Source organism: Prionailurus viverrinus, chromosome A2, assembly GCF_022837055.1.
Source record: "Prionailurus viverrinus isolate Anna chromosome A2, UM_Priviv_1.0, whole genome shotgun sequence".
NCBI lineage: Eukaryota > Metazoa > Chordata > Mammalia > Carnivora > Felidae > Prionailurus > Prionailurus viverrinus.
The window spans coordinates 156,728,897-156,750,110 of NC_062562.1; the positions used below are offsets into that span (position 1 = coordinate 156,728,897).

Consider the following 21,214-nt stretch of genomic DNA (forward strand, 5'->3'; position numbering starts at 1 on the left):
GAAACAAAAGCAAAAGTGATCTATTGGGACCTCATTGAGATAAAAAGCTTCTAGGGGTGTCTTGGTGGCTCAGTTAAGCATGCCACTTCAGCTCAGGTCATGATCTCGTGGTTGGTGAGTTTGAGCCCTGCATCCGGCTCTGTGCTGACAGCTAAGAGCGTGGAGCCTGCTTCAGATTCTGTCTCTCTCTCTCTCTCTCTCTCTCTCTCTCTGCCCCTCCCCCACTCATGCTCTGTCTCTCTTAAAAATGAATAAACATTAAAATATTAAAAGATAAAAAGCTTCTGCACAGCAAAGGAAACAATCAATAAAACTAAAGGCAAGCAACAGAATGGGAGAAGATATTTGCAAATGACATATCGCATAAAGGGTTAGTATCTAAAATCTATAAAGAACTTATCTAACTCAACACCCAAAAAACAAATAATCCAGTGAAGAAATGGACAGAAGACATGAATAGACACTTTTCCAAAGAGGACATCCAGATTACTAACAGACACATGAAAAGATGCTCAACACCACTCATCATCAGGGAAATACAAATCAAAGTCACAATGAGACACCACCTCACACCTGTCAGAATGGTTAAAATTAACAACTCAGAAAATAGCAGATGTTGGTGAGGATGTGGAGAAAGGGGATCCCTATTGCACTGTTCATGGGAATACAAACTGGTGTGGCCACTCTGGGAAACAATGTGGAGGTTCCTCAAAAAATTAAAAATAGAACTACTGTATGACAGCAATTGCACTACAAGGAATTTATCCAAAGGACAAACATGCTGATTTGAAGGGGCACATGCACCCCAATGTTTATAGCAGCACTATCAACAACAACTATTGGAAAGAGCCCAAATGTCCATCAACTGATGAATGGATTAAGAAGATGTGGTACACACACACACACACACACACACACACACACACACACACATATATACACACTGGAATACTACTTGGCAATTAAAAAGAATGAAATCTTGCCATTTGCAACAACATGGATGCTATTGGAGGGTATTATGCTAAACAAAATAAGTCATAGAAAGAAAGATACCACATGATCTCATTCATATGTAGAAGTTGAGAAACTTAACAGATGAACATAGGGGAAGGGAAGAAAAAACAAGATAAAAACAAAGAGGGAGGCAAATCATAAGAGACTCTTAAACACAGAGGGTTGATGGGAGGGGTGAGTGGGGGGATCGGTTAAATGGGTTATAGTCATCATAGAGGGCACTTTTTGGGATCAGCGCTGGTTGTCATATGTAAGAGATGAATCACTGGGTTCTATTCTGAAGCCAAGACTACACTGTATGTTAATTAACTTGAGAATAAAAAAAAATAAGTAAAGGGAGTTTCATGTAGACAGCGTACACACAGTCTCATTTAAAAAAATTCCTGCTAGTCTCTGTATTTTGATTGAAGAATTTAATCCATTTTACGTTGAAAGTAGTTGCTGATAAGGAAGGACTTCTGTAATTTTGCTGTTTGTTTTGTGCAAGTCTTAGACTTTTCTGTCTTTCATTTTCTTCATTCCTTTATTTCCTTCATTACTGTCTTCTGTTTTGTTGTGTTGATTTTTCTTGCAGTAAACTGATTCCCTTATATTTTCCTCCTGTGTATATATTTTTAGCTATTTTCTTTCTGTGATTATATTTAACATCCTAAATTTATAACATGTAGTTTGAATTGATACCAACTTTAGTAGCATACAAAAACTCTGTTCTATATAGCACTATTCCCCTTTATATGTTGTCAAAAGTTACATAATTATACATTATTTGCCCAATAAAATGGATTTATAATATTTTATGCATTTGTATTTTAAATTATGTATAAAATGAAATGTGGAGTTACAAAAACCAAAAATACAATAAAGCTGGCTTTAATATTAGCCCATTAGTTATCTTTAGTGGAGATCTTTATATTTTTATTTTCAAGTTATTGTCTGTTGTTCTTTGATTTCAAACTGAAGTATTTCCTTTAGCATTTCATTTAGGACAAGTCTACTGGCAACAGACTCTCTCAGCTTTTATTTATCCAGAATTATCTTCATTTCTCACTCATTTTTGAAGGACAGTTTTGCTGGATTCAGAACTTTTTGGTTGACATTTTTTTCTTTCAGCACTTTAAATATGCCACCCCACTGCCCTCTGTCCTATATAATTTTTTATGAAAATTTGGCTGTTAATCTTCTGAGAATTCCTTGTATGTGAAAAGGTGCTTCTCTCTTGCTGCTTTCAGATTGTCCCTTGTCTTTGTCTTTTTACTGGTTATAATGTGCCTTGATGTGGATCTGAGTTTATCCTACATAAAGCAAAAGATTAGGGTCTTCTCAGGTCTTTTCTGAGCATGCATCTTTCCCTGTACATGGGTGTGGTTTTTAAGTTCCCCGGTGTATGTAGCTGCTTTTAAATTCCTTAATTTCCTAAAGACACTTACCCCAACTTTCCCTTTGAGTCTTTAGATGGTCTATTGTATGTCTCAACAGTAACTTTTCTTGCCCCACATCTGCTCTGCTTCCTCAGGGACTGAGGTCCCACAATGAGAATGCAGATTGCCATTTTCAAGACTTCTGCCAGGCTAGAAAGAGTGTGGGCAAGGGTAAATGAAAATACCACAAAGCTTTCCTAGCATTTTTCAATTTTCTTTTTCTTGAACCAGTGTTTCCATGGTTGCTATAAATCTTTTAATGTTTTCCAGAGTTCTGACACAGTTTTGACAGTTTCTGCTTGTTTTCTATGGTTTCTGTGGAGGGACAATAGCTTAGGGCTGCCTGTCCACCATTTTGCTCACATTATTACTCATCTCTGGCATGCGAGTTTTTGCTTTTTGTCTTGAATTGTTTGTGGTGTCTTCTACTTGGGGGTGTCAAGGCTCTGTAGGGCAAATGTAATCAGGCAGATGCACAGAAGAGAGCAGGGTCTGGTTTGAACTGGTTTGTGGTAACCAGGACTTGGAGCCTGGGAGGAGGGCAGCCTGCAGGCTGAGAAACTTCCAACAAGGGAGATTTCAAGTTTGGCAACTAAAAAAACTTTCAAGAGTTCTAAAATTTGATTAACCTCAGGGGATAGGGGCTGAAAGTTTCTCTGGGTTTCCCTTGACTGCATCAGATTTGGTTCCTCAGTGCATAACCCTTCTTGGGGACAATGAAGAGTAGGAAAGAAGGAGAGAGAAAGTCAGAGGGAGATAGTTGGCTTCCATAGCACTATTATTACTGGAATTTTCCCTAAGTTCTTGTGTGAAGACAGTTTTCTCTTGCACTGAGAATGAGAACAGCAGCAGCTTTCTTTGGGCCACACAGCACTAGTCAGGCAGGAGGAAGCCTGGGCTGATCCCTGGAGAGCTGTAGAACATTCCGGTTCAGTCTCTTTCTCTGGAGGTGAATGTCTGCCAGGGTTCCCCTCTGTAAAGGAGAGAGCAAGAGAGGATCAGCATGGGAAGTTCTGGGCCTAGATGCTCTCTAGAACAAGGACATCTACAGCAGAATGGATGACCTCATCTTCAAATCTGCCATGCACAGCAGAGAGCAGATTTGACCTGACTCAGTGTGGGCATAGGCATAGACCCTTGCTCTTGTCAGGACACTCTTCTATCCTTTGATTGTATCTGGTCCTGGCTAAACAAAAATTATGGAAGGAGACTTCCGCTAATAAGTCTGTTCTTGATCCTTGGCACCCAACTGTCATTTCCAAAGGGATCTCCAGAGAGAGGGCTGCATATTGACAGGGCAGCATTTCAGCAAAGACCAAAGGGAGAGGAAGCAGAGTTTGCTTCAACAATTGGTCATAGCTGGGGGTACCTGGGTGACTCAGTTGGTTGAACTTCTGACTCTTGATTTTGGCTCAGGTCATGATCTCAGGCTGGGATCAAGTCCTGTGTCAGGCTCTGTGCTGAGCATTGAGCCTGCTTAGGATTCTCTTTCTCTCTTCCTCCGCCCCTCTCCCCTGCTCACTTGCTCTTTCTCTAAAATAAAAAAAAAAAATCAAAAGATTGGCCATAGCCAGGACTAAATAAGCTTTGTTCATAGATTTCATTCTTAATTGATTCATTGATTTATTCATTTAAAAATAATTGAATGTCAGAAACAGTAAACAAGCATGACAAAGTTTTTACTTTTTATGGTGCTTACCTTATAATAGGAGACAGATAGTAAACAAAAAGTAAAAACACAATTTTAGATGAGGAGAGCAAAGGAGATAAATAGATTCTGGTGAGCTGACAGAGAGTAAAGGGTAGAATGTGTTTTTTGTTTTTTGTTTTGTTTTGTTTTTTTTTGTTTTTTTTTAGGAAGGATCACGAGGAAAGGCTCCCTGAGCTTGGGCACTTGAGCAAGCAAATACCTGAAGGAAATGGGGGATGTATGTCAGAAATTGTAAGGGGCTCAGGACCTTGGGTCTGTTTTATTTTATTGACAGCTGAATTTTTTCATTTGATTTTGGAGGAAAAACCTATTTGTTATCTCTGAGAAGACTCTCCTTACTTTCTGTTGGATTGAGACCATGGCTACTTATGTGTAGGGCTTGGGCTGAGCCCAGAGTTCACATTTGGTGGCTTTGGCTCCCTGCTGGATCCAGGGTTTTGAGCTCTCACGAAGGCAGGGGGTGTTGAAATTGGACCTTTAGCCTCTTGTCTGCCAGTTCCAACATGAGGTGATATGGGACAGCTGGAGGTTGAGGATGGCAGTTCCTCCCATGCCCTCTTCTGGACCTTCCCCTATCAGTCTGGTGGATTGTTGGTATGAGGGTTGGGAGAGAGAGGCCTCTGACTGATTAAGCCTGGGTGCTGTTTAGCCTGTCACCTATGAAAAGACACATTTACTGGGGAGAAAAGCAAGGCAGGATTCCCCTTCCAAGAATAGAGGGCATAAAGTGAGAATTCACTCCGGCAGCTAGCTGACCTGTAGTCGGAGAAATACTCAGGCCTTGCCCTCAAGATCTTACAGAAAATCCTCAAAGAGTTGTCCATACCCATGCCTAACAGTGTGACACCTATGGTGATACAAGTAAAAGGAAAAACTTTCAAATGGATCTAGGGCAAATGGACCTTATGTCTTGGAGAAGCAAAGTAAACATGTACCTGCTCTGGGTAGGAGTGGGCAGAAAGACTTTTCTATAGTCTGGAGCAGGACTCACAGGACAGAATATATTTGGTGGATCGCATAGTTTAGGACATTCATGATGGAAGTGAGTTAGTGGTAAAAAGGAACACACTGGTCAGGGAGGCAGACTCGGTGGCTATTCATAGCACGATGGAAGGCAGGAAGACCTGTGGAATGAGAGATGTGGGTGGTGCACCCTGGGCAGGAGCTGGCTGTCTTGCCTATGGTATGCCATTGGTGACTGGGCTCATCTTCCTGGCTAGATTTAATTTTCTTCATATATCATGATGGTCTTTAAAAGGATCAATACTGATCATGTAGGGGGAACAGTAGGACATGAGCCCTTCCTAGACATGTTGTGGAGTCTGTGAACAGGAGAGGAATATTTTCTTTACCTGAAACTGTTTTTATTTTGGGATCAGAAGCAGTGTGATCTCTTTTTTACTCTCTAGATTTCACAAGGAACAACCTCTCAGGACTAAATGTTGGAGAGTCACTCTAGTGCCACTGACTTCTATCTCATAGGCTTCCCTGGCTCCCCAGAATTATGCCATATTCTCTTTGCTACCTTCTTCTTCTTCTGTTTGGTGACTCATGGGGAACATGTTCATCATTGTGATTGTCTGTGTTGATAAATGTTTGCAGTCCCCCATGTATTTCTTCCTCGGCCACCTCTCTGTCCTAGAAATCTTGCTCATATCTACTGCTGTTCCCTTGGTGCTCTGCAGGTTGCTGCTTCCTGGGATGCAGACAATATCTTTGACAACATGTGGTGCACAATTATATTTGTACCTTTCTTTGGGCACATCGGAATTCATATTAATGGGAGTGATGGCTGTAGACCGTTATGTGGCTGTCGGTAACCCTTTGAGGTACAACATCATTATGGACAGCCACACCTGCATCTGGGTGGTTATTGTGTCATGGGTGTTTCGGTTTCTATTTCAAATCTGGCCAGTCTATGCCATGTTTCAGCTTACCTTCTGCAAATCAAATGTGATAGACCATTTTTTATGTGACCGAGGGCAATTGTTTGAACTATCCTGTGATGACAGCCATTTCACACAGTTTATTCTTTTTTAAATGGCTGTTTTCATTATCATTGGTGCTTTGATCCTACAGTCATCTCCTACACCTACATCATCTCTACCATCCTCAAGATCCCCTCAGCCTCGGGCCGAAGCAAAGCCTTCCCTATGTGTGCCTCTCACTTCACATTTGTTGTGATCGGCTGTGGCACCTGCTTGTTCCTCTATGTGAAACCCAAGCAAATGCAGGCAGCTTGAGTACAACAGGGTAGCGTCACTGATGGTTTTAGTGGTGACCCCTTTCCTGAACCCATTCATCTTCACCCTCCGGAATGAGAAATTCATAGAGGCCTTTCGAGATGTCATGAAACGCTGCTCACTGCTATCAACTCCTCAAGGATTAGCTGTGTCCTAAAGACAATCATGAACTCATTATTGTGGACGTGAATAATCTCAAAGCACTAATTCAGTCTGAAATGATCATTTTCACCACCACGTGGTTTGTGATCTACGAGGGCATTTTAAGACACAGCTAGCACTCCAATTTATAATCAGATGATTCCTACATGGGAGATCACATTATTTTTTTACCTGGACATATATGTTTATATACTCTTCTGTAGTTATAATACAACTTAAAGTATAGATTTAACAGGTGTAAATGTACAAAATATGTGTGTTTTTTTTAAAGAACACTCAGCTTTTTGAATGGGAAAATACAGGAAAAGTATAATTCTCTCCATGGCCGCTGACACACATGTTTGATTCTAGGTGCTGGAGTCATCTTCCCATATGTTTTCCTCTGCTTTCATGATTTCCTCACTGCCTAAAGCACCTTCTGTTTCTTTTTTTTTCAATATATGAAATTTATTGTCAAATTGGTTTCCATACAACACCCAGTGCTCATCCCAAAAGGAAGCACCTTCTGTTTCTTATGTGAGTGGCTTCAAATCCAGCGTAAGGTCCTACCCTTTCTTGAGATTCCCTCCCCAACGTCCAACAGGGACGTACATACCTCTCTGTAAATCTTCTCAACTGGCAGTTGTGAGAGTGAACTCACTCCACAGTCCTGACTCCTCCCCAACCTCAGGGCCAGATGATTCAGATACATCTCTAATTGTTGTACTTTCTCATAGTGAGGAGGTTGGGCAATGCCTTAGAAAGAGGCATTTTCTCATCTGGCATGAGTCTCATGATCACACAAGTCCCAAATGTGGGAGGGCAACTGGCTGGTTTTGGGAATTTAAGTGACAAGGGTGAACTGATCTTGCTGTGCCCCTGGGCTGAAGCAGGTGTGCATGGAGGGCATAAAAATGGCAGCTCCTGGTCACTTCTCCCCATAGTCCTCACATTGGTCAATCCTGACACAGGGCATTCCATCTCCCTTCTCTCAGCTACATTTCTGGGTTCCCTTCCTTCTCCCCCCTCACAAGGACCAGGTTTACCAAGCTGTCTTCCGGCTCTACAGTGAGCTTTCTCATCCACTTTGCAGTTCCAATATTGTGCCATCCTGGCCCCTTTCCTGTCACACCAGTATTTCAACTAATATTTCTGTATCATATGACACTGGTTTACTGATTTTTTTCTGTATCACTATTTGTAAATACACAAATAGAATATTAGTCATCCAAATGTATTATCAAAAGGAGGCTACTTAAAGAATTTACGTAACTTCCAGACTATCAGATATTTTACAGCTGTAAGAACAATGAGGAAGTTTTCTGTGCCATTAAGAGAAAGATCTCCACGATACACTGTTGAGTAAGAAAAGCAAAGAGCAGAGCATTTTGTTTATTTTCTTAACTTTTTGTAAGACAAAAGTAGAATATACTTTATATTATTATTTGCATGGAGAGAAGTTTGGGAAGGGAGCACAGGAGGCTGGTGGTTGGGGAGGTGGCAGTGAGAGGGGGACTGAGGAGGAGTGCTGGAAGTGAGGTCTTTACATGGTTCTGAACTCCACATCATTCTATGCCTTACTAAGTCAAAAATAAAAGTAACCATCCTGCCTCTAATTGCCAAAAACGTTTGCTTGTTTCTACAAATACATCACTGTAGCAGAGAAGACATTTTGGCAGAAAAATCTTTGGTAAGTCTGGACGCTCTATAAGGTTTCCGTAGGGCTGAGTAGAGCAAATGGGAGAAGAGTTGGGATGGAACAGAGCAACAGAGCTTCACATTTTTCTTGTCCTGAGTCCTTGGCTACTTTTGTAGGGATATGGAGATCATCTTTAAATATCACGGATATACACCTCTTGTTATCTGATGGTTATGTTGGAAGTACCTTTTGTGAATCGGGGTTTTGTCTTTTCATTTTTTATTGAAATATTCTGTCATGCAGAAGTGTTAACTTTGTTTTTGTCAAACGTCATTTTTATCTGTGATGTGTATGTGTGTATATTGCTTTAAAAGTGCTTTTCCATTCAAAGGACGTGAACAACAGTCTCTTGTGATAACTATAGCCTCTGACAATGTAGATATAGGACAACCGTTCTTTAAAATAGGAGAAGAATGGGAAGAGCACATGCAAAGTATTTTTTAACAGTTTTCAGTAATGACAGTGGTGGAGATAGTATTAGCAGTATTCTAGGACTGTTGTGTGTGTAACGTAAGATAAAGACAATGAATAATTATGGAATATTCTAGTTCTGAAAATAATATAGAGGAGGTTAGGTAAAGCCTCTAGGGTCTTGTATTTAAATTGTATATATCAGGATGGACTCATTTTATATAAATGGGCCCATTTTATATGTCCCTAGGTGTAGGTTGCATTCTTGCAATACTATTTACCAAGATGAGTAATAGGACTTCTTGGAGAAATGGCTCTTTCCAGGTCTGGGCAAGAAATCTATAAGATGAGCTTGTAATATCTTATCATAATGGGGATCAAAGATTACTGGGGTGATGTTAACAGGTATCAGGAGCTGACTGGAGGAGACTTCTACTGGCCAAAGATGAGAGAAGGTACACTTCAAAAAAATACAATGGTTGCAACCATTGGAAATCTATCAAATATATTTAAGTCCATGAGTTCATAATGGTGTTCCAAAAGCAGCCACCCTCAAAAGGTTACCTTCATTATTTGTCAGACCCAAGCCAGATCAAGGCTCTGGAACCAGCTACTAGTTACAGAAAGACATGCAGAGAACAGAAAGACATGTTTAACTGTGCCATGAAGATGGAGTCACCGTAATGTGGACTGTGGGAAACTCTACAGTAAAAACCCCGATTCTTCAACAAAGAGATTGGAAGAAAATTAAAGAGCTGTAGAGAGAATCTATAGATTAAAATAGACTAAAAAACATATGAAATAAAAATGTAGAATACTAAGCTATAGTGTGTAGCACTTCAGACTGGCCTGATAAAATTGTTAAGAAGTTCAAGGAAGTGATTACTACAAGGTCTGGATTGCAGTCACTTTTGAGAATATGAGGATTGCAGTTGGAATGGGGCAATGGAAATGTTTCTGGGGTTGCTATCAAATCTCTATTTCTTGATCTGGGTAGTGGTTTATAAGGGTATTCACCTCATAATTTATTAAGCTATATGTATGTTCAGTGTGGTCTTTCTGTATTCATGTTTTATATTAAAATGAAATGATTAAAAAGGCCTTCTACGGTGCAGCCACTGTGGGAGTCAGTATGGAAATTCCTCAAAAAATTAAAAACAGAATTACCATATGATCCAGGAATTCTACAACTGGGCGTTTACCTGAAGGAAATGAAAACACTACTTTGAAAAGACATATGTATCCCCATGTTTATTGCAGCATTATTTACAATAGCCAAGATATGGAAGCAGTCCAAGTGTCCACTGATCGGTGAATGGCTAATGAGGATGTGGTTGTATATAGTGGAATATTACCCAGCCACAAAAAAGAATGGAATCTTTTGTTTGCAATGATGTGGATGGAGCTAGAGAGTATAATGCAAAGTGAAATAAGACAGTCAGAGAAAGACAAATACCATGTGATTTCACTCGTATGTGGAATTTAAGAAACAAAACAAATGAAAAAGAAAAAAAGAGACAAACAGAAAAGTATTGTCCTAAATAGAGAACAAACTGGTGGTTACCAGAGGGGAGGTGGCTAGGGGGATGGGTGAAATAGATAAAGGGGATTAAGAGGATGCTTATCATGGTGAGCACTGAAAAATGTGTAGAATTATTGAATAATTATATTGTATACCTGAAACCAGTGTAACACTGTGTGTTAATTATACTTGAATAAAAAATAATTGAAAAAAGTCTTGTATATATTCTAATAGTTTTAATTTTTGGAGTTAGACATTTATATTTTTTAAACAAATGATTATTAATTTTGGGACAGGCAAAACGTTAGTGATAACCTGCATTCTCTACAAATCATGAGCCTTAGGCAAGGATTAGCCTCTAAAGACTTATTTAGGAGGCTATAATCTGAGTAGAGCAAAAGTACAAGAAATTAGACAGAAAAGGATGGGAAACAATGCAGTGTGATAAATACCATGCTGACTACTGTTTTGTGATAGGTCTTGGCTGTGCAGGATAATTGTGGTTAGGTTTTCTGGAGAAATTGTGCTCTGAAGAGTCCTTTGAAGTGAGATAGGGATAGGGAATTTGCTTGTCTCTTCCAAGTAGGGATTCTGGGAGTGGGGCTTGTTTGCCTAAGGAGGTGGTAGTTAGGACTGAACAAAAGATGGAAGAAACAAGTGAGGTTAAGAAATAATAGAGATCTAATGTTTTATTCCTATATAGATAATCGGTTGTTACAGTATAGTTTATTGAAAAATCAGGCCTTTCCACATTGATTTGAAATGTCATACTGTCTTATAAGGAGTGCTTTTATTTCATGGATCTGTTTCTGAGCTCTCTATTTTATTTATATGATGTATTGGTTTATGCTTATAGTACAGACCCCATACAGATTTATAATAAATATTACTATTAGTAGGCCTTATCCAATCTCCTATTTCATTAGAACTAATTTGGCTATTCTTGACTATCTCCAGACTCTTACATATGAGTTTAAAATAATTTTGCATTTGTGTGTAGATGTGTGTGTGTGTGTGTGTGTGTGTGTGTGTGTCTATGTTATGAACAAATGTCCTGAGGATTTTAATTGACTTTTCATTGACACTCCCAAATCATTTAATGAGGCCAGCATTACATTAATATAAAAACCATACAGAGCAACAGAAGTTTACAACATTATCTCTTATGAATGCAGGCACTGAAACCTCAACGCCATTTTAGCAAATCCCATCCAGCAACACATAAAAAGGATAACATATCACAAACAAGTAGATTTCATTCCAAGATATATGATTGTTTCAGGATTCAACAATTAATCAATACAATTAATCATATAAATAGATTAAAAAAGAAAAAAATATGATCACATTAGTATAGAAAGAGCCTTTGACAAATTCAACAACTATTCATTATAAAACTTTCAATATAGGGTACTAAAACAAAAACCCTACTGCTAACGTCTTCTATAGTGGGGACAGACTGAATGCCTTCTCCCCTGCTAAGGTTGGGAACAAGGCAAGGATGTCCTCTCTCACTACTCCTATTTAATATTGTACTGGAAGTCCTAGCTAGTGTGGTTACGTGAGATAACAAAATAAAGGGCATATGGAATGTAAAAAAAGAAAAATTTGTCTTTATTCACAGATGACATGATTGTCTATGTAGAAGTCCCCTAAGAATCTACCAAAAAACCTCTTGAAAGTAATAAGTGATTTTAGCAAAGTCTCAGTATACAAAGTCATTATGCAAAAGTCAATTGTTTTCCTACGTATTAACAACAATTATAATTGAAATATAAGAAGTAATACAATTTTTGATAGCAACAAAGAAGTGAAGTTCTTAGATATAAATCTAATAAAATGTGTTCAGAATCTGTAGTGGAAAACTATGAATCACCAATGAAAGCTCCAAGTAAATGCAAAAGTATACAATGAGTATGGATTGGAAGACTCAATATTGTTATGATGTTAATTCTTTCCAATTTCATTCTATAGGTTCATTGAAATCCCAAATAAATTCTAGAAGGCTTTTATGTAGATATTGACAAAATGATTATACAATTTATAAGGAAATGCAAGGGAGTAGAATAGCCAAAGCAATTGTAAAAATTCAGAGGACTCATATTATCCGATTTCAAGGTTTTCCATGGAGTTATATTGATCAACACAGTATAGTATTGGAAAGACAATAGACAGATTAATGGAAGACAATAGAGAGCCCAGAAATAGACCTAAACAAATACAACTTATTTTTGACAAAGTTTCAAAGGAAATTCAATAAAGAAATGTTAATCTTTTCCAAAAATACTGCTGGAAAAATTGGCTGTCTCTATGCGGTAAAATGAGCCTCAACACATACCTTGCACTTTACATAAAAATTATCTAAAATTACCTAAACGTAAATGCAAAACTATGAAACTTCTAGGAGAAAATCTGCATGACCTTGGGTTTGGTGGTGAGTTTTTAGATACAACACCGAAAGCATCATCCATGAAAGAAGAGAATGAAAAATTGAAGTTTATCAAGTTGAAACGTTTTACTGTGCTAAAGTCACTGTGAATAGAATGAAAAGATTAGGCACAGACTGGTGCAAGTATTTGAAAACTCACAGATATGATAATTGATATGTGTATCCAGAATACATACATAAAAAATAAAACTTAGTTTTTTAATATCTGCTTTTGAGCTCCCTCAGGCTGTTGGAAGAATTTATTTCCTTTTTAAAAAGTTTATTTATTTAATTTTGAGAGAGAGAGAGAGAGAGAGAGAGAGAGAGAGAGAGAGAGAATGTGAATGGGAGGTGGGCAGAGAAAGAGGGAGAGAGAATCCCAAGTAGGCTCCATGCTGTCAGCACAGAGCCTGACATGGAGCTGTATCTCGGGAACCATGAGATCATGACCTGAGCTTAAATCAAGGGATACTTAACCAACTGAGACACCCAGGTGCCCCCCAAAATAAAACATTTAAAACTTAACACTAAGAAACAAACAGCCCCCAAAATGGGGAAATGATCTGAACACATGCATGCCAGAGAAGATATAAGGATGGCAACTTAGAGTATGAAAAGATGTTTATCATCATTTGTGATAGGTGAATGCAAATTAAAACAACAATGAGATACCACTATATACCTACTAGAATAGCTAAAAATAAAAAAAAAAAAAACCCTGACATTTCCACATGTTAGAGAGGATATATAAAAAATCAGAAATGCTCATTCATTGCTGCTTGAAATACAGAATGTCACAACCACTTTGGAAGGCAGTTTGGCAACATCTTATAAAGTTAAAGATAGACTTAGCATACAACCCAGAAATTGTGCCTCCAAAATGAATGGAAAATTTACTTCCACACAAAACCTTGTGCACAAATGTTTATAGAAACTTTAGTCATAATTGGAAGTGACCACAGTGTGTCTCAGTAGGTGAATAGATGAACAAACTATGATCCATCCATACAATGTGAATACTATTCAGCAATAAACAGGGATGAGCTAATAACTCACATAATAACATGAAAAAAATCTTAAATGCATTTTGCCAAAGGAAAGAAGCCAGAACAAAAGGCTACATGTTGTATGATTCAATTCTAATGACATTATGCAAAAAGGAAAAACTACAAGGGATGGAAAATAGATAAGTGGATACATATCTCTTTAGGAGAAGTAAGGGGACAGTGACTAGGGAAATGCAGGGAATTCGGGAGCAATGGAATGAATCTGTTTGGCACTATAGTGGTGGATACATTATTTTGTCAAACTCATAGGAGTTTACAGTATATAAAGTGAACTATAATGTATACAAATTGAAAAAAAATCAACCAGGAGTTTGGGGGATCCCAGGACGGAATGCAGACAAAAGAATTTACTGTGATATGAATGTGTGATACGGGCTTACTGAAGAGGTTGGTGTAAAAGGACCAAGGAAACTTTGGATATCAGCATAGTTCTAAGCAAGTCCTATGCAACTTTGGAAAACAGTATTTTGACTAAAAACTCCAGGGCTAAAGACCAAAAGAACTGTGTATAATCACTGTACTCTAACTGGCAATGCTGCTTCTGTAAAATAAATTTTCAACATGAATTAATCATAATTCAGAGGCATTTACAAATATGAAACAACACTGGAAATTAGAAAACTTAAACAACCCTCAGAATAGAAATGGACAAGAAAACAGATTGTGAAGAACTATTAAGTAAATTCAAGAAGTTGAAAAAAGTCAAAATCATCTCAACCAAAGACTGAATTACAGGGTACTCAAGGAGGACTATATTTTGTGAAAATAAGTGATATTGGGAAGAGGAAGCAAAGGACAACAATGACAACAAAAACCTAAAATAAAATAAAAAGCTAGAAATTATCAGAGAAAATGTGATCAATTAAAACAAATTAAAAAGACAAAATAATCAAACGAACCTTAAGAGGATCTTTGATTTAAAAAAAAAAGGTATAAATATATTGGGGGAAATTTTGGAAAATTTCAATATGGACTATACATTTTATATTACTGAATTAAGGTTAGTTTTCTCATATGTGATAATGGGATTCTTGTTACGTAGGAGAATGTCCTTATTCAACATAAAGTTTTTGCTCTGCACTGTGAGCATAGTAGGTACCATCGCTAACCAGGATGCAGGTGAAGCATATGGGAAGCATCGTGATCCACAAGACGAAACCCCAGCAAGCCATTTTAGGCTACTCTTGCGGAAGAGTAGTGAATAGATGACATAAGTAGTCTCTGTGCTGTGCTGTGCTGTGCTCACCAATCAGTCAGATAAGGAATTGAAAAATCAACTCTGCTCTTTGGGTTTTAAAAGAGACACTGTGAAACGAATCCAAGGATTCCATCTAGCAAGCTGCTAGATGCCTCACTGCAAACCCCATCCCAGAGTTGCTCACATTATATTACATACACCCATGGTCCCTGTTAAATCAAGAGAAAGTGTAAGGACGCCAAAGAATCTATGGCTCAATCTTTCCAGGACAGATTTTTTCCCAATTTTCAAGACACCCTTTCTTCCAATCCTAATGAGGTTATGGAAATTGAAAGGTTTGGTATAGCCTATTCAAGTCAAGAGTTCCTTTTATTTTATTTTTTAAAATTTATTTAAATTCAAGTTAGTTAACATAAGGTGTAGTATTAGTTTCAGGGTAGAACCCAGTGACTCATCACTTATTTATAACACCTGGCTCATTCCAACAAGTGCCCTCCTTAATACCCATTGCCCATCTAGCCCATCCTCCCACCCAACACCCCACCAGCAACCCTCTAGTTGTTCTCTGTATCTAAGAGTCTCTTATGGTTTGCCTCCCTCTCTGTTTTTATCATATTTTTTCTTCCCTATGTTCATCTGTTGTGTTTCATAAATTCCATATATGAGTGAAATCATATGATATTTGTCTTTCTCTGACTGACTTAGTGGAGGAAGAGATTGTTGTGGACGTTGGAGAAGGTAAAAATGAATTTGTTCTTAAAAGATTGTACCCACATTATACTACTACCTTTTGTAGCTATTACCACTATCTTTTGGGCAGTTGAAATGTGTTTAGTCCGCATTGAGATGTGCTGTAAGTGTTAAAATATATTGAGTGGCTTAAATGAACAACTCAGGAAACAACAGATGTTGGCCAGGATGCGGAGAAAGAGGAACGCTTTTGCACTGTTGGTGGGAATGCAAACTGATGCAGCCACTGTGGAAAACAGTATGGAGGTTCCTCAAAAAATTAAAAATAGAACTACCCCATAATCCAGGAATTGCACTACTAGATATTTATCCAGGGGATACAAAAATGGTAAATCAAAGGGCTACACACACCCCAATGTTTATAGCAACCCTACCAACAATAGCCAAAGTATGGAAAGAGCCCAAATGTCCATCGAGTGATGAATGGATAAAGAAGATGTGGTGTATATAATCAATGGAATATTGCTCAGTGATCAGAAAGAATGAAATCTTGCCATTTGTAACAACATGGATGGAACTAGAGTATATTATGCTAAGTAAAGTAAGTCAGAGAAAGACAAATAGCAAGTCAAGCATTCTCAGGTTCTAACCCTCAGAACTCTATCCCCAGAAATGGGATATGGAAAATAGTTACCAAGGAAAAAGGTCTTTAGAAATTAATGGCAAATACTTCATTAAATATTAGCAGGGTCCTTTAGCAGGGTCCTCCAGGCCCCAAGGTTAGGAAAATATCTAATAATGGCCTGATAAATTTTATTTTATAAATAACCTCATTTAAAAATTAAAAAAAATTTTTTTTGATGTTTATTCATTTTTGAGAGAAAGAGAGACAGCATGTGAGCAGGGGAGGGGCAGAGAGAGAGGGAGACACAGAATCTGAAGCAGGCTGCAGGCTCTGAGCTGTCAGCACAGAGCCTGACGTGGAGCTCAAACCTATGAGCTGTGAGATCATGACCTGAGTCAAGGTCAGACACCCAACCAACTGAGCCACCTAGGCATCCCCTCATTTTTAAAATTTAAACCTGAGACAGGGTTGTTCCTCTGTGATGGTGGTGATGCTGGGGTAATTACTTTTTCCTAAACCAAGTTCCTAAAACCCAGAAGTCAACAATTAAATCACTTTAGAAGGGAAGAGTAAGAAAAAAAAAAAAAGAACTTTCTGTGGTTGATTTGTGATGGGAGGAGAGGCATGATTAAGTGGGTGGAGAGTTGCAGTGGAGAGTCCCTGAAGATAAAATTCTGAGTGATTTTGTGCCCTGATATATTAGTAGGAGCTGAGTGAAGGTGAATGCCATCTAGGAAGGAGATAATTGCTTTCATGCCTTACAAAGTTTTCAAGTGAGGAAATTAATTAGTCCCTTGTGAGCCAGTACAAAAAAAACTTTTCAGGTGGAGAAAAATGTTTTCCTAGTTTAGAGATGATTTCCAACACTTACACATGCTCAAAGATGGAGAAATCTCCACCTTACTGTCCAGTGTCACTTGGAGACACCTCTTAATTAAGGGTTAAACAGTTATATATTTGCTAGAGATCGACATCCATAAGTTGTGTTTCTATGATGTGTTCATGTGTACTCATGCATGCACGTGCCCACACACTGGAGTGTAACCAGTCTCTCCACCTCCAGTGCGACACCAGCAACCTTGATCAGAGGGTAGCCCTGCTCTGTGAGATCTGTGTTACAGATTGTGAGGGGTGCCTCTTGTCCAGTTATAGTGAAATGGCATTAACTTCGGAAGTGACCTAGCTTGGTTCCTTGAGCTATTTAGGACCTATTTATAACTGTTCTTTTTTCTACTTTCCTAATCCTGACCCTTTTTCCAAGCTCAGTCTAGACCAAGAAAACAGGATATTTTCCAAGGCTCTGTGATCTGAGCTATTCAAACAAGCATCCTCCCCATGACTCCCTAAGCAAAAGAGAGAGCTCAGAGAAGGCATCTCTCCTAAATCTGCCCTTTTTTCGACCCTTATTCCTCTCTCTTCACCAAAACACAGCCCTAGTTCATTCTTCCCCTAGTCCACATTGGACCATGTTTACTCTATATGAATGCCCTAATAAGTCCAGGGCCAGTGGTGCCTGGGTGGCTCAGTCAGTGAAGCTTCTGATTCTTGATTTTGGCTTAGGACATGATGTCATGGTTTGTGAGATTGAGCCCCACGGCAGGCTCTGCACTGACAGAGTCTGCTTGGAATTCTCTCTCTCCTCTCTTTCTCTCCCCCACCCCTCTCTCTTTCTCTCTCAAAATAAATAAATAAAAATTAAAGAGAATAAGTCCAGGGCCAGAAGATAGGGGAGAAAGCATCGGGGAGGACCAAGGTAACTGACAAGCAGACAACTAACCCTTCCTTTAAGATGCTATGGTTAAGTTCTAGAGAAAAGAAGAAATAAGTAGCCTGACTTTCTGTTTATGATCAACTGATCATCCAATTTCCCTTCCTCCCCTAACTATATTAAGAGGCATTATGAGAATACAAAAAAATAAGGTAATTAACAGGGGCAAAGAGAATGTGGAAAATGGTACAATGGATGATATTTTGTGAATTATTTTTGATGAGGGGAAGCAGAGAGAAGTGTTTCCAAGGTAACAAGACTATGTAATACAAATCAAGTTTTTGCAAAGGAAACAATAACAGCAGCACCCCCCCCCCCCCCCGCCCGCCCCAGCAATTGCATTTCCTCAACAGAACTGTTAAAAGGATCTACCATGGAAGGTGAGGGTGAGGAATTGAAATGGGGGTATTGGTTAAAAGTTTGTTTATACAGCCATTGGGCACCAACAGTCCCTTGCATTTTCTGAGTAGCCAAGGAAATATCTGTTTCACAGGCGGGGTGCTGCTTATCTCACTTTGCCAAGGGCTGTCTCAGTTTTATTTTTTTATTAAAACAATTTTTTTTAACATTTATTCATCTTTGAGAGAGAGAGAGACAGAGCATGAGTGGAGAAGGGGCAGAGGGAGGGAGACACAAAATCTGAAGCAGGCTCCAGGCTTCTGAGCTGTCAGCACAGAGCCTGACATGGGGCTTGAACCCGTGAGCTGCAAGATCATAACCCAAGCCGAAGTCACGCTCAACCTACTGAGCCACCCAGGCACCCCAGGGCTGTCCCAGTTTTAAAATGGCAAGTGCCACATCCTGGGAGCTCTCCGTGTCGGCTGGCTACCCAGGCTACCCAGTTCGCTCTATGGACCTTCCACCACCCCCCCCCCCCCAACAGCTGGAAGAGACAAGACTTTATTGTCATTAAGAAGAATTGAACTGGGAAAGTTCCAGATTTTAGGACCACAGATATAAAATGTATGGCTTAAAACAAATGACCTTGCAAGTGCCGCAAACACTGATTTTGCAGTTAAAAATAAACTTCAGCGAGTAGATGAATTTACAAGTATGGAATCTGTGAATGAGGAGGAATGACTATCATTCTCTTATTGATGAGAATGATATTTTGTGTCAGTTGTTATAATGAATTAAACCGCTGTGAACATTTTTTTAAAATTTTTATTAAAAAATTTTTTTTACACATTTATTTATTTTTGATAAAGACAGAGCACAAGTGGGGGAGGGGCAGAGAGAGAAGGAGACACAGAATCTGAAGCAGGGTCCAGGCTCTGAACTGTCAGCACAGAGCTATTTGTTGGCCACTTGGTTTTCGGCAAGTGTCTTGAAATCATTTGCGGTGTTTTCTGCTTACGGGTCGCTCAGCCTCTCGCGGGACTAATTGGAATGAGGTAGTGGCACAAAACAGAGCAGGGGTTGGCTGTTTAGGGCTCAGACTATCTGATGATTACCAGGACTTGAGGTCTGGGTACAAGGCAGCCTGGGTGTTCAGAAACTCCTGACTAGGAGATTCCAAGTTTGTAATGACCTACATCATTACACAAAACTTGCCCATGTTCTAAAAACTTGATTAGCCTCAGGAGGGAAGGGTGAAAGTTTTTCTGGCTTTTCCTTGACTGCATCCCCAGGGTTTCTCTGAACTTGACAAATGTAGTTTCTTAGAGAATAACTCCCCTTGGGGACAGACAGTAGAAGGAAAGAAGGAGAGAGAGACAGAGGAGACAATAGGGCTTCCACAGCACTGTTATCACTGGACTTTTCCTTAAGTGTCCATATGAAGACAGTTTTCTCTTGCACTGAGAGTGAGGACAGCAGCAGCTTTCCCTGGGCCACAGAGCATGCTCTGACCTAGTCAGGCAGGAGGTAGCCTGGGCTGATCCCTGGAGAGCTGTAGGATTTTCCAGGTCAGTCTCTTTCTCTAGAGGTGAGTGTCTGCTCGGGGCTCCCCTCTGCAAAGGAGAGTAAGAGAGGATCAGCATGGGAAGTTCTGGGCTTCATTGCTGTCTAAAATGAGGACACCTACCCTGGAGCATGAACAGTAGGCTAGGGGAGCCACATAATGGAGGAGCTCAAATCAAATCCTCCCTCCACAGCAGAGAGCATATTCAGCTCTTTTCGGTACTTGTGATAGACACAGCTCTCTGCTATGACCTAAGACTCTGCTCTCTCATTTGTCCTTATTTCTTGTTTTTGTAACCTGGCCATTGTGTAGGGGATCTCCAGGGAGAGGACCACAGCTTGACCAGACAATGCCTTAGTAAAGAGTGAAGAGAGACTATTTTATAACAAGAGGAAAAGCAGATCAGGGTGGATAGTTTTTGCTCATTCACTGACATGTTTGAACAAATGTTTTGAATAAATATTAAAAGAGCACATACTTACCCTGTGTCAGACTCTGTTCTTGGCACTGGAGATGTGAGAGTGAACAAGAAAGACAAAAGTGCTTCAATATCAGCTATTGATGAGAGCCAGTAAGAAGAAAATCCCACCAAATAAGAGGGTAAAATGTGAGGCACTTTTGCTGTTTTAGAGAGGATGATTGGAGAGGGCCCATGGGTTGGAGACATTTGAGCAATGACCTGCATGTGTGAAGGAAGGAGCCCAGATTTACTGACCAGATCAGTGTGAGCCTTTTGGGTGTTTTCTGACACTTTTCCATATTTGTAGGTCTCTGGAGAAAACAGGAGGACACAGCAGATAATCTCTGGGGATTTCTCCAAGGTTCTCTATAGGATGCAGACCATGGCTGGTTGGAAATAGACACAGACTGCCTTTTGGGAGGTCTTATCTCCTTGCTGAAACTAGAGATTTGAGACATGGGGAAGGCAGAGGGTGTTGCTTGTTTTCTTGTCCCCTGGTGCCAGGGTGGAGATTATACAGGACAGATGGGAGTTGGGGATAAAAGTCCCAGCCCCCTCTTTACTCCTCTGGACCCCTACTCCCTGGTGTCCTCTGGTGGCAGAAGGAACAATCTCAGAGCTACAAGTTTCCAACTGGAAGCTAATTAGGTTCTTCCTACCAGGAAGAACAGTCACCGAAATGAGAGAGATGGCATTCATGATAAGAATAAGGAGGAAAAAAGTGGATAATCCACTTCAGGGAGTCAGCTCCCCAGAAGTCAGGGAAAGACTCCATGCTTTGTTTCAAAATAGCTGTTATCTTATGACAGTTTTCTGGGTAGACCCACCACCCTGCCAGCTGGCTCTACTGATGGGCTGAAATGATGATACAGGTAGCCGAAGCAAGAACTGTAAGTGAACAGAAGTTAAATGGAGC

General features: G+C 39.5%; 1 protein-coding gene and 1 pseudogene across 4 annotated transcripts in view; both read left to right on the forward strand.

Moving 5' to 3' along the window:
• Window positions 1-21,214, forward strand: part of MGAM (maltase-glucoamylase) — a 224,283-nt gene that overhangs the window by 5,433 nt on the left and 197,636 nt on the right. The window lies entirely within an intron of this gene.
• Window positions 5,583-6,532, forward strand: LOC125151734 (putative olfactory receptor 9A1; annotated as a pseudogene).